This window comes from Corvus hawaiiensis, chromosome Z, assembly GCF_020740725.1.
Source record: "Corvus hawaiiensis isolate bCorHaw1 chromosome Z, bCorHaw1.pri.cur, whole genome shotgun sequence".
NCBI lineage: Eukaryota > Metazoa > Chordata > Aves > Passeriformes > Corvidae > Corvus > Corvus hawaiiensis.
Window position 1 is genome coordinate 35,979,499 of NC_063255.1, and position 11,933 is coordinate 35,991,431.

The window sequence follows — 11,933 nt, forward strand, 5'->3', positions numbered from 1 at the left end:
TGTTAAGAAGGTCTGTACAATCTTTAGTGTAACTAGCTTCATCAGACACCTCTCAGGGAAGATGCTCTTTTCACTCTTTACAGGCAAAAAGGAGCTGGCTTGGCCAAGATCTGAAATTAAATTTGTTGTAGAAAAGAGGACTGAACACAGCTCAAAAAGACCCAGACTTAATCACTAGCTTTACAGTAACTTTAATTTCATGGATTTATGGATTTTTTTGTGACTTAAAGGAAAAACAAATCTGCAGAATGCTCTGGTGCTCAGAGTAAGTGCTCTGGTGTTCATACATTAGCATGACACATTCTTAAGTAAAATAAAAGAGTAACTGTTCATGTAACAATGTACAGTCAGCAACTGCACAACACAGACAGAAGAAGAAAAACAATTTTTTGACATGTGTAAAATAGTGTTTCTTCCTCTTTGAGGGCACAAAGAATGTGTCTTGAACATCAAATTTTTTGAGCCCCTCCTTTCATAGTGTTTTATAATTCTTCGTCTATAGACAACTCTGAAAACTCCCATGAGATTTGTGTTGTAAATATCAAGTCACTTGACCTCATGCTGCTGAAGATACATTAGCGTTACATGCTCCAGACACCGGCACTGGGAAAATACTAAGAATGATAGATTTGGAAGGCAGGAAAAAACACCACCTACTTTCTCCAGAGTCCAGCCCAGTCAGGGCATAACTTTAAACTCAAATCAGCTCAGGAATGTTTTAAACTTTTTTTATTGCCCAATATTTTACATGAGAGTAAGGGACATGTCCTTCTACACCTCATAAATTTGACATACTGTAGTTTGAAATCTCATTAGCCTTCAGATGCAGCTTGCAAAACTTAAAGATCTTATGGACATGTTTTGATACTGTTACTCTCTACCAGTGCTATTTTTGCAAGCATATGTTTTGTATTTGTCCTTTCCATGAACTCTCAATTTTGTTTAGTAACAATATTAAACTATTTTACTATAAATTTAGGGTTTTAACTACTTTGGGGCTCTTGAAATGACTGGTGCATGGTCAGAGAACTTGTATACATAATTTTGTCCTCTGGAAGTACATTAAATACCCATAAATTTTAGTGAAGTGTCTTGTGGAAGAATGCCTGCTATTCTTCAGCAAAATCTTAATCAACCTCTTTATATGTTGGTAGCATGTAGCATTTTAAAAGCCATGTAAATTTAAAGCTGTGGCATAACTTGTAAACACAATTTAAACATCTTTTCCTTAGTCCAACAGATGTGTGTACACTGCCCAAAAGATGATTCTGTAATTACCTACTAGCACTGCTTCATTAATACAAACTATCAACCTATCTGGTAAGTTTGATGTTTTACTCTCTCTGCTCTGCAAAAGTGAACTCCAGTCCCTCTAGGTTTAAATGGGGCCTAAAGGAAGAAAGTTATTTTTGCACATACAGGATCTAATTTTGAGATTCATACGCCCATGTCATGATCATTGGTTTGTGTTTCATTGGTAGGCATATAATGTATTGGTTTTTATCACACATTTTTAAGTAAAATGTAAATTTTATCTTCCTACTATTGGTCAGTGTAGCTGTCTTGACCATTTAAGGGCCAGGTAAACTGGAGAGAATCTCTGCTGTGATCTGTTTCTCATGGATACTGGATTGAGTTAATATGAAATGGTATGAATGAGAAATGTGAAGATGTTTTATAATAATAGTCTCCCTGTTAGAAAAAGCAAACCATTGATGATAAAAAATATCCATACTATCTATCTGTTTCAAATAAAAAAATCCATCTGAACTTTTCCCAGAGACAAACCTTAAAGGATACCAATTTGTATATGTTCACTGCAACAACCTTTGAATTTAGCAGTTATACAAGGAAAGCTGCTGTCCTCCTCCATGCCTGAAGCCTTTGATTTCAGCAGTTATGACTATGAAGGTGCTGACCTCCTCCTTCAAGTGCCTGAGTCTCTTGTGGACAGCAGTGTGCTGAGCAGTGGCGCTGAAGGAAGGCCTGTGCTCCCGCCAGGATTTTGAGGCTCAGAAAGACTTCTGCACTGATGGCTGTGCTCAAGTCTTGAGGCACAGTGCCTGTTCAAATCATGCCAAAAATCAAAGACTTATTTTTTAAAAAAGCTGGTGAATGCTATTTGATAAGACAGTACCAAAAATTTTCTATCAGCTTTTACTGTAGAAAATTTGGAACCGATGTATTTTCTCCTTTCTGCCAGGCAGAGGGAGTTTCTCCATAGATAAACCTTCTTCCAACTACTTCTGTTTCCTGAGTATATATTTGTCTAGTTCACTGATCTTTCTCAAATGTTTCCAAAAAATAAGACCTTTTTCGGTGCTGTAGTCAAGGACTTCCCCGATGTGCACTGGGGGAGGCAGTATTAATTTCCTGAAAAAGTAGTTGTTCTTCAGAGCATTCTCTGTTCTGAAATTTTAATACAATACCTTTCTCCTAAATCCAACTTATTTCCATGGGAAGAATCATATATCGTGAAAAATGCAGAGCAAAGTCCAATCTGCATACCCCCTGGGGCTAAGACTTCACCATATGTTCTTTCCTTATGCTGCTGATCCCTCTGGTTCTCAGGGAGTAAATGCATTTCCAAAGACATCTGCAAACATGTACCAAACACATTTGTGTAAATAGGGGAGGAGCTTCCAGAGTAAAGTGATTCCTATGGGAAACACAGATTTCTTCCTTTTTTAGATAAGAAGCTAGGTTGTAACTGAACAGCCACTGGTCATACCACTGCCTTTCAGGTAAAAGGTTATCCCACAATATCCATATTGTTTTATTTGTGGACTTTGTTACTCTAAGATTTTTGTCAAGGTGTATGGCAAAACCTCTTCTCCATGGATTAATTATCTCGGCCTCAGAGCCAGACAGAGCAGATGTCATTCACATGAATAATTGCACAGATTAAGATCTGGATTATTTCCCTTCTTTTCAGTGTTTACAGATTAAATGCCTCAATTAGACATTATCCCTTGCTACACTGCCATTTATTTCCACAATTTCTGAACATGTCACTTTTGGCAAGCCATGCTGGGTAAGAGGAAGCCAGCCAGATTCGGGTAATGGTTTCTGAAGGCAGTGTCTATTAGCAGTTTTTGTCTCTCTGTGGTGAGATGGGTCTGTGGAAATAATTAAGACTGACTGAGGATTCTCCAAGTGCTCTGCACTCACATCATCCTCCGCTATTAACCTTTTGCCCTGAAACCTCAGAAGAAAAGAGGGTAAAACCATCTGAGATTTACAGTTTAGGGAATCATACCTTTCTCTGTTCATGTCTGCTTTTAGCAAGATTCTCTGTTGTCATTTTCACCTTTGCAGCACAAGACTGGCTTTGCTGTGTGCAAGCACATATGGTGGCTCATTAACTAGCCATCCTACAGTTCCCTAAGTCTTCCTGTTTCCCCGTGATGTTTTCATTTTCCTGAACTCCTTCTCTGCTATGCCATTAATACAACCTTGACACAAAGCTTGCCAAGAAAATCCCATTGTCCCACTGCAGGCCTTTTATTTTGACTCATCAACCTGTTCAGTATGGCTTGGTTAAAAAACATATTGATGTGTGTTAACTGACAAAGCCAGACTGAATATTATCCAGGCTAAACACTTATTAGAAAAAATAAAAACTATATTTTCTTTTCTTCCTCAGATATAATTCTTTCTATTTTCAAGTCAGTGGATATAGAGCTGGCTGGATGGAAAGACACAAAACAAGGTATATAAAATCTGAAGTATCTCAGACAGCATGAAACCCTGTCTATATGTGTGTGCATCCATCTTATATTTTTTCAAACAAAGCAAAGATCTCTTTACTGTATGCAACCAAATTGTGTTTATTTTTTAGGGAAAATAATCATGATTTCTACAGTCGCATGTTTTGTGGAGGTGAAGGTGAAGAGGCAGCTTTTGTAGTTTTTATTCTAAGCAGAGTCCAAGGGTAAGTGTTTACCTTCTACTCAGCCAGATATGCTTGGGCTTGTGGCTGACTGGGGTCTTCTCTTTTAGCTAGGCTGACTATGCACAGAGCCACGTTGTACTTCTGTGTATGCAGAGTGAAGGCACTGCAAACTCACTCTTGGTGGCAATTTCACTGCAGGGGATGTTATCAAAGAGCCAGAACATTAGCTCTGCTTACATTTGAGAAATGCATTTCATATATGCCTGTATACATAGCATTCTTGACCCTCCGTCTTGGCTCCAAGCTTTCCAAAGTGGCCAAAATATATACATAACAGATGTTTCTTTGTTTCACACCAGCCACTGTAGACACAGCTGATACTCTTCAGTGGACATGTTTATTGAAACTTTAAGGCAAAATATCTCAATCACCTGGTAAGCATTTTAGTTTGAAATCTGCCTTTCTTCTGCTCACTATGAAGTTTGCCTATTGCCTCACTCATTCCCACAGGGGTTTTTTGTTTGTTTTTCCACTCCTGCCAACCTTGAACTGTGTTTTTCCTGGAGTTTTCATTTTTCCCTGGATTGTGAAGCCCAGACATTTAAACCACCCTTTTTTTTTCTTTTTTTTCACCCAGCAAACTAACAAAAGCGGAAAATGGTGTCCACTTCTGAACGGATCTTTACCACAAATCTTAAGTGTTTGAAAGGGATGATTTCCAACAAAAGATCAAACAGCCTTTGGCATGCTGAAAAAGAAGGCTTTAGCCACAGGTATCTGTACCTTTTTCAGTTTCTTTCCTACCTGTTCTGTCAACTGATTTATTGAAGCTGAAACCCTGTGGGACAAAAGCAGTGTCTACTACTCTAACCACTTTGACAGACAAACAGTTTGCAGCTCTTTATTCATGGAGTTTATATTGTTATGTTTAGAGAACCTTATTCTAAGCTCACACCTTAAAAATCAGGATTACTTTTCACTAAAGTAGCAGAGTGCATAGCCAAAAGACAGGCACAGGCAAGCTCAGTGTAAGATAGACATGCAGTGTGTTGCTATGAGTGCTTCCTCACTGCACCCAGCCAGATGGGTCATAGCATACACAAAGAGTCTTCCCAAATGTGAAATAACAAAGACGCTAATTCCTCTGATTTCTCCAGGGGAATTCTGGAGAAATCACCTCCTTTCAGGGGTAGAAATGGCCTTGCCAGTTTCTGAAACAGTTAGACTAACTGCTAAGTGTGCAAAATATTATTCAAAAAGGATAGAACTCCTTTAGCTATTTCTCTCCTTACTGAGCTCACTATAATTTTAATTCCACTGCAGGTGTCACAAAAATAAGGCATGAGTAAACTCACTAGAGAAATAGTGAGTACAAAGGCATAATTCAGGCAAATTTCCCTCTCCTCAAAGTCTGAGAGTATAAAATTTGGAGAAGTCACAAACTAAACCAGATACAATTAAACATACAACTGAAAAACATCTTTCATTTTTCTCTTTCAGACATCCTATCCCTATTTCATTAGAAAACACCTCTGTATCTTTCAAGATTTCACTTTAAGAATCATATTTTTTAAATCTATTTTTTAAAATTCTCTCAGTAAGAGTGGGTTTCAGATATTGCCCTTTTTCCTAGGAAAAATGGCTTTTCCAGCAGTCAAGAACCAGTTTCTACACAAGAGAAGCATTTTTTGCCTCCCACCATCTGTTGAAAATGCTTATTAAAAACATGTACTAGAGAGCCTGGGTTTGATTTCCATTTAGTGGTGCCTTAATGAATGTTTGGAGTTCTTTTGCCCTCAGGCTTTGTCAAGTGTGCACATAATAACACAAATAAGTGCATTTGGGCACCCTGTTGCAGTCCTGCACGGAACACAAACTGAAACATCCTCTGCTACTAAGCGCATGGTTTAAAGCTTCATCAATATGTTGAGACCAAAATGCAGCAGAACTTGTCATCATTCAGAGGGTGGGACTTGAAAACTGGAATTCGAGAGAGGAAGGCCAACATTTGAAAAAATGTTAAGGGTGGTGTGGGTGCTGTTGCAGTTTTCTGGAAAAAAGAACTTGTTATTCAGACATAGAGGTCTTTCTATGTTCATTCTTTGAATTTAAGCACCGTATTTAAAAATCAATTCTTAAAATAGGCCAGTGGTATGAATGTCTTTTTTTCAGGCATGCTCTCCTTGCTTTGAGTGTGCAGAGCTCATGTGTACTGAGCTGTTCTTTCAGAGTATCTCACAGGAAAGGCATCCTGTCCCCCAAGGTTGTAGCTCTGGCCACCTCCAGCTGACTACCTATACCTAAGACATTTTATTCATGCCTTCTTTAATATAAACAACAAGTGTCCAACTACCCTCACTCACGTGAGTAGTCCCAAGATTTGGCCTCGGTTTCACCTTGTAAAGAATGATCGATTATCAAGGCCCTGTCAGAGCTTATATCCAAGCTACTGATATCTAGGAAAAATTCCTAAATTATACATTCAATGCACCATTGAAAAGGTGTGAGAACAAACTGATTCCCACCTCATTCTTAAAGTCTTCCCAAGGATACAGAGGGTGATTGGTGAGAACAAGGACAGATGAAGATGTAATTTGCCTTTCTCATTTTAGTTACTTAAGAGTTCAAGAGACACATTTCTCTTGATAAGAATTTACTTTGAGGGGTTTTTTTCTGCATATAAATACTTTTCTTTCAACACAGGCTGAGCTCCATATGTATTGTGTCTTAGTGGTTATATATCTAATAATAGGATTCTTTGGGAAGAAAGATTGTTTCAGCCTGCTATTTGATAGTCAGGCACCTTCCTGTTATGAAAGCAAGGCACTTTGCTGGCAGTTAAGGATTTAGCTGATGGTATTTCAACCTTGGATGAAATACCACACACTCTTTTCAAATAATACTCTCTCTAAAACTCTGCTTATACCCCTCAAGTACAGAGTGGTAACTAAACAGATTCAGAGAAGGAACAGAAAAAAGAAAAAAGCAAATCCTGTTTTCATTATTACTTTTTTCATAATTTTACTCCTCTATAGATCATGAATTCTGTCAAACAAGCTGAATTTTTAAGGACAGAATTACATATATTCAATTTTTGTTTATGCAAAATATCATTGGTGAGCTGTCTAGAGCAGGTGCTGATCCCATATAGGAGGGCATGCAGGGTCAGAGCTGAGCTGTGTTCCTGGAAAGGAGACGGATTGGAATAAAATAATGATATGAAGCCACTCTTGATCCTTCTCACTCCCATCTGTCTTGGATATAAGGACAAACGTTTTAGCTCTGCAATCTTGATCTGTCTGAACAACCAACAAGCCATTTAAAACAAATACTGAACATTGAATAACTCTCAGTTAATGTTTATCTTGCAGAGCTTGTTATAGTTATATTTAATGCTCCTCAAATATACAGTACAATTATTTTAATATATGAGTCACCCATCTCAAAAGATCTAAGGATAAAACCCAAAGGTTGCCCATATACAGAGCTGTCCTGGATCTGTTCTAACTAGAAATCTGTATCTTGTCATCTCCATCCAAGCACTTTTAAATGCGATGTTCCTCAGGGTGGATGGTTTTTCACTGAGCTTCAAGCAGTGTTCATGTTCTCTTATCAGTAGGAGTGACAGTGGTGCCAGCAGTATCTGGCCTTTATGAAAATACATTTTCTACACCCAGTGAACTGTATTTGCATTCCTGTGAACACAAAAAATTGCCTCTGCAATTGCCTCTCAGAAAACAGAATTCCCTGATCAAAACATATGTGGTCCTTCCCCAGGTTTCACAGCATCTGTTTAGGAAACAGACTCTTACTGTGTGACTCTACCTGTGAAAGGAAACGTGGGTCACTTTGTAAGAAATGGAGCTGAAAAGAGCTCGCGTTACACACGAGGTACTTCTCTCTGTGTGCACAGGAAAAGGAAAGCAGTATCCCATAAGCTACACCAAGGACCAGTTTATTCACAAGGCAGCTAGAAAGCCTATAAATTCCTGGCAGACAAGACATTGCAAATATCCTGCATATTTATTTTAAGAGAAACCATAAAAAAATAAAAGAGGTCAGTATCACCAAAATATATGTTGAAAAGGAGACCAAGGCATCAGATAAATTGCAGTGTTTGGCCTGTATTGGAGAGATTTTCCTCAAAGCTCAGTAATTGCTACAGTCTGCTGTGTTAGAAGGATGGCAAGGAAACAGGTAGGTTAAACAGGAGAAACCATCTCCATTCCCTACAAAGAAATTACACTCTTGCATAAAACCAGGGCACTCTTTCTGGAAGATCTGTGTATATTCATGTAGAAAGAAAGAACCAAACATAACTACTTGCAGTGCTACCATGCATATAATTACAGTTGTGAAAATATGTGAACTGAGACAAAACATTTGCTGGGCTGTTTTCTTTAGAGGGACACAGAAAACTGCATAATAATAACCCTACCAATCTAGAAACGGACAGCTTCTGCTTTGACACATGGACATAGCTTTGAAGAAATTTTGGCTGACCTGCCAAATAAAAACACACTTGGATTTTTATGCTCTCTATCCTAAGTTAACATACAGCCTGAGGAGTAAAAGTCATGCTTAAGTTATTTCTGAAATACATTATTAATATTTGTCTTCTCAACTCTTTGTCTTCTAGTTCAGTAGTTTTCAATATCCTTCCAATATATGAATGCCAGAAACAGATTTGCATTCAGATTTGCTCTCTTTTGTGACTTTTCACTGACCCTTTAAAAGCAGACTCCAGACCCCCACAGTTTTGCAATCCACAGCCTGAAAACTTCTACTCTAGACCCTTTCAGGTTTGATAAACTGATGTGTTTATCTGTCAGCTGTGGTTTTAAGCAGTTGCTGTTCAGAAGTAGATCAGTATGTGCCAGCAGCTCATCATCTGGAGAAGAAGGGACACTCTGGATCATCCCTCAGCATGTCATGTCTGCAGGAGTCCTGATCCAGTGAGGCTCAGTTTTGCAGATTGTGCAAGGCCACAGATGTACACGCACATAAGCAGAGAGAACATTATCTTATTTAATCATGAGCAAATATCTGCTGCCTATTTACAGATTTCCAGGCTGAATAAGCCATCAGTGTTGAGTGGATTTTTCCAGAACAAGGAAGAAAGAAAGTTTTGTGGGGACAGAAAGACTCAAGCCGCTCCTCTTTAATGAGAACTCCCAGCCTCATCTGCAGTGACCTTCATGGCAGGCCTCCCACAGACTTCAGTCAGGTCAGGGTTTGCTTTGAAAACTGTATGCTGGAACATATCTCTTTGTTCAAAGAGTGTTTACAACTTGAAGGAAATGGAACTTGCCCATTTAATGTAGAGGGTTTTAAAATCCCCCAGCATTTCATTTTCCAGTGTTAATTTCCCCACCATAACGCACCGCACTGTAGCCTCAGAACCAGGGTTTCAACCATGTGTCACCATGACCCTGCTTTGCAGAGAGTAACAGGGCTCTGAAATTACACAAAGTTATTATAAGTTATATTATTATTATATTACAGCATTGCAAACTTTTGGTTTAGATGTGCATTTTTTTTCCCTGGATGAGGTGGAAATGTAGTTCAAGGTTGCCCAATGTTAAGACAAACACAGCAAGCCCATCTCTGCTGCTTTCCAAGGATAAATAAGTGGTTACTTTCTGTACCCTCAAAGGATACCCCATCCATATCCTTCTGAGACCAGCATTAGCCACATGCTTCTGTCTAATGCTTGGGGGATAAGTGGTTTGACTACTATAAGCATCTTGCTTAATCTTCTAAGTCACGCAGTTCCACCTGGTTTTAAAGATAAAAAGATTTCATCTTTGTAGGTTTGTTAAAAAGGTCCCAGGTGTTACAAGTTATCCTCACTTTGCTCATTGGAAAAGCAACCAACAAATACATTACAAAGTTGTGATCTCAATGCCAAAACAGGTTCGTTATAACGTAGTTAGTTTTCAGCAATCATCAAAAAAGTGTGTAAACACCCATTCAAGCTCTAGCAAACTTGACTGCTACTAACATCCTTAAAATATGAGTCTGTCACCGTCCATCAGCATATAAAGACATATGGGTTTGTATGGTTAGCAAAGCAACTATATTTTGATGAAGGAAATTTTAACCAAAAGTGAAAATTCCTCCACTTTTTGAAAAACGCTGGTACTGGGATTTTATTATTTTAATTTTCATTCCTCTCCACTAGGCTTTTAAATGACATGAATGCCATTATCCCATTTCCTGCTGAGTTTGCCCAAGAGGAATTACTTACTCCTGCAGAGCAAATAACTATGATAAGTAACACAGTACTATTGTTAGTATGCTGTTCCAGAAGCTCAAGTTAATCAAAATAGAAGAAAAGGTGGCTTTTAGAGCAAAATTTACTTGTTATTTTGTCAAAACCTGTGCATTCCATTAGCACGAAGCAGAACCTCAGCAAGTAACAATCACAATGCTATAAATCTTCACCCTGTAGTTCTAAAGCTATGGATTTAAAGGCAAGAAAAGATCACTTGAACACAACAAAGACATTATTTTTTATAAATGCATTACTGCTACTAAACATGATTGCAAAGATGAAAAATCTTCTTTAGTAACACTCTACTAAAAAAGTTGAGCTTTCCTTCTATACTGAGTTTGTCTAACTGCAAATCTGATCTTTAAGCTGGATTTTGCAGTACTGTTGCCTTCAAAAGTTCTGTCAAAGACAGGTCTGTTCCTCAAACCTAAGAGTTCCACTCACTACATAGTTGCCACATCTCTGTGTTCCTGTCTCACCATAATAAGATCTTCTACTTTGTTATGACAGAAAAACTTACAAAATTACTGGTTCCTTAGTCACCTTAACATGTTTCCTAAGTATAGGTTTTGTACACATTAGGCTACCTTTGCTTTCCTGCACTCAAAGACAGTTCTGTTTCCTTGGGAAATCCCAGGGCATGCAAACACTCTCCTGGAGTGCCACTGTACGGTCTCCCAGAGCAGTCACATATATTCCCAGTTGAATCCTCTCAACAATTTCATCATTAGAATCTGTTGCAGTGATACAACATTAAAGAGTTTGTGTGACAATTTTGGCATTTTCAGGGGCAGCAGGGATTTTAATTTCCTGAAAACAGCAAAGACAGGAATCCACCAAACAGTATCCTCTAGCAGTTGAGCTGATATCTGACAATCTGCTCCCTTTTGAAAGTATATTTTAAGAGGATGAACAAATGCTCTGTTCAGTTTTCTGGAGCTGAAACCTCTAATTCAGCAAAGATAAAAAATGTGATTTCATAGTAGTCTAGTCAGAAGTTCATGTAATCTGGGATTACTTCATGTAGGGGTGACCAGACACTGCTGAATTCCAAGGCCATCTCTTTGAAAGGTGTCTCTCTGCCTCAGTTTAATGAAAATCAAATACCCTGTGTACCTGAAAGGACAAATCAAGCTGTGACTACCCTATCATGACAAACCATGGAAATTGCTCAACAGTGAACACTCTCTTTCTCCATCTTTCATGCATTTCCCTCACACGTGCAGCAGTATGGTTTCTTCCAGCTGTGATTCCTCCTCTGCTTCCTCTTTTAGAAATCCTTAGAAAGAGTCCTCAGGATTAAATACAAAAGGGGCTGGGCGAGGATATAATTCCAATGAGAAGATTGTGGAGATTAAAATGCAATGTAACAGAACAAGTCTTCTAGAAATATGCACTCAGGCATTTAACTATAACCAGGCCATTTCATAGCTTTTATCACATTGGACTTCTGCCAGTAAATGAAAATCACACAGAACATGCAACTTTAACAATGAGATTTTTCCTTTATTGAATCTAACTACCAGAGACAGCAGTCACCTCCACTGGTGCTCTGCCTTTGGCCCCCTTCTGAGGTTAAGGCTATTAAATTGGTTCCACATGACAGGACTTGGAATGCTGAAATCAATCTAACTTATGATTCTGAAGTTTAGTTTCCCTTAAAGAGTCATATTTCAAAACTTTGCAGCCCAAGCCCTTTCTCTTCCAGCTTCAAGTAAGGACCATTTAAACCTAATTTAAACACTATGAGAAGGTTGTAAC